General features: G+C 37.0%; 1 non-coding gene across 1 annotated transcript; it reads left to right on the forward strand.

The window, feature by feature from the left end:
- Positions 1 to 1857: 1857 nt before the first annotated feature.
- Trnas-aga (transfer RNA serine (anticodon AGA)) lies at positions 1858 to 1939 on the forward strand. The gene has a single exon. It is a non-coding gene; the product is annotated as a tRNA-Ser (tRNA).
- Positions 1940 to 3052: the final 1113 nt, after the last annotated feature.

The following is a 3052-nucleotide window of genomic DNA, read 5'->3' on the forward strand; positions in this document are numbered from 1 at the left end:
TTTAACTTGAAACGTGTCTTATTTTACTGAAAATACATTCTGCGAATGAAATAAGCCCCCATTTTACATGCAAAAGTGCCAAAAATAAGAAAAAGTAAGTATTTTTTTATGTATACTACTTTCAACAACACCACGAAGGCACATTTTCGACCGAATTACGGTGAATTTCTACACTATAACCTAAACCCTTATTAGAAAAATGAATTTAACGACCCGTTATACCCGAAAACATGCGTAAATTTGATAAAATACTGCAAACCGAGCGAAATAAAGGCAAAAAAAGTATGATCAAATGCTGGTGTCAGACAGAACATCTGATCTTCAAAAGTTGGTGTCAGTAAGAACCTTCCCTGGGAATTATGTGGTGTCAGACAGAACATTTTTGGTCTACCCATCCGACTTTAACACCTCGTATTTTCGAAAGTAATGGAGATTTCGCCGGGATATTTGACAGACAAAGAGAGAGAATGTTTGGCTTTCTATTGAGGGTAATGCCAAGCTTGTTGCTTCAGAAATGAGAAAAAATCCTCGGTTCAATATCCAAAACAATGAAAATCTGGCCGTGGATTAGCCATCTGTATGATTATTTGGTGGTCTTTTTAATTCAGAAAACATTCCTTTAGATGCCTATTTCTATCCTCGAAACCTGGTAAGAGTCTGCTTTTCATTGATTCACATTGTGTAAAGAAAAAACTGAAAATACTTACTTCTAATCGACAACAAACTCCACAGAGTGTCGCGTTATCCGATCTGGTGTCATGTTATCTGGTGGTGTCGCGCTATCACGTTATAGGGTGTGTGTAAGGCGTAAGTGTTTGAGTAATAGCAGAATAACCTACGGCATACGCTTCGATTGGACGACAGCATCAGATAAGGTAAATGCCTGTTTCCAGTCCCCGTATCAGTTGTTCCAGTTGCTGCTAGAGTTATAAAGTGCTTTTGTAACTGTCACGGTAGGGACTTGGTCGCAAAAGGAGAGAATGTGATAGGCAGCCGGTTAGCTCAGTCGGTAGAGCACTCGTCCAAAAAGCGAGGAGTTTTTTCTCACCCTATGACATCTAGTGTCCATTTGGGGACCGTGGCGAGTTTGCTTGATCAGTCTAAATGACACTTACCCCTATTAAGTACTGTACCTCCGGAATTCGATTGTGGGGGTGTATGTCACGGTACGAACTTGGTTGACTACGGGGAGAATACGTGTTAGGCAGCCGGGTAGCCCAGCCGATACAGCACTCGTCCTGTGAAGGGACTGTCTATTATATATCCCTGGTGTCTATCACAAGTTTTTTTTTTTAAAAAAAAACCTTAGGAACTAGACACGGGTATTTTAGTTTTAAAAATCATTTTGCTCGGCTTTTTAGTAATTGTTTCTAGATCTAGAACTGGCTGAAAAAATTCAATTACAGTAGGCCTACTGTCAATAGATCTAGGCCTAACTGTCCACCAATTGTTTTGTCGAAAAAAGGGTTGCGATCTAGTCTTCGCCCTTGTAGGCTATTACCTTTCAGCAGGTTAAAGTACGTTACCAAAAAGCTGGACACCAAAAGTTTTGATGTCATTCTGTAAAAAAAATCGACCTTATAAAAACATACTACTGCAAATAAGGGGAGTAACTCATTCAAATAATATTATAAAAGTATTGACTGTTACCTTCCCTTTATCAAGCGGATTAATCAGTGACACGCGGTAGTCATTTCAAAAAGACAGAAATAAGAAAATGTGTAGGAATACAGAAAAATTTAACGTATGTTTTTTTATTAGCATCACATTGTGTCATGAAAGTTTAATTTTATTGTAATTTTATTTCGATGCTTGAAATAGATAATATATAAGTTTTTTGAGAATACACTCGCATCGGTTGTCGTGGCCGAGTGGTTAAGGCGATGGACTAGAAATCCATTGGGATCTTCCCGCGCAGGTTCGAATCCTGCCGACAACGAATTTTTTCCGTTTCACTTTTTGCCCTAGTTTCTTCTTTTTTTATCAGATGATAAAACAATGCCACATTTCGAGGGTTCAACGCATTAAGGGCGTATCTACATATAATTATTATATGTAGATACGCCCTTATTGCGTTGAACCCTCGATTTAAGATACATCTTATCTTACAATATTTCATTTAAATTCACTATCTTCCACAGTGCGTTTGGAGGTATTTCGCATTTAATAATCATTTTTCATTTTCAGTGGCATCAGTACTCAAGGCAAAAGGGGGGGGGGGGGGGGGGGTGTTGGAGGGGGAAAAGTGACCATATGAAAATAAAATAACAAAATGCATTTCTGGCCAAATCTGTTTATCTATTTTATTTCAATTGAAACAAAATGATTATCCCAGCTGTGTTAACAAAATCTTCAGCAACATTGTACAATTCAGCCTTCTGTCTTTTACAGATTATCACAAGCACATGTTACCTAGCTCACCTGCACAACTCAATGTGATCTATTGTGATCACTCACTGGTCATCAGTAAACATTTTTGAAATGATATTTCCTCTGAAATTTAGTTGGAAGTTCCTTGCGAATTCCTCTTTCAATGTTAATTGTTCAAATGGTTCACTGAAGTTGCACATTAGGCCTAAAAAAATTCTTTGTTTCCGGTAACATGCTCAGAAAATTAGGGTAGGTAGGTTGGAAATTTTTTTTTTTTTGGATTTTTTTTTATTAAGGGAGACTTTTCGGAAATTATTTTTGTGTCAAAAAATGTAAACAAATAGGGGGTTATGCCTTTAGAGCATCAGTAAGTTGACTTCTAATATTACTGGCCATGTTTAAGTCATAAAAAGTGCACTTCTACAACTTTTTGTTAAAAAGTTGAAAAAAATATTCTCCAATTAAGGCCATAAAAACATTTTGGGTCGGGCCAAAAATTTAGGGTAGATAGGGATACTGGAAACAAACAATTTTTTTTTTACGCCTTATAGGTGCAGCCTGAGCTCAAAATAGAAAAATCTTCAAATGAAATCTCCAAAACCTCTGGTCCCAAGATAATTTCAAAGAAATGTTCCTTGTGTGAATCTGCAAAAAAATTGCTTAAAGTATTATGACTTGTCAA

The sequence above is a fragment of the Mercenaria mercenaria genome, chromosome 13 (genome assembly GCF_021730395.1).
Source record: "Mercenaria mercenaria strain notata chromosome 13, MADL_Memer_1, whole genome shotgun sequence".
NCBI lineage: Eukaryota > Metazoa > Mollusca > Bivalvia > Venerida > Veneridae > Mercenaria > Mercenaria mercenaria.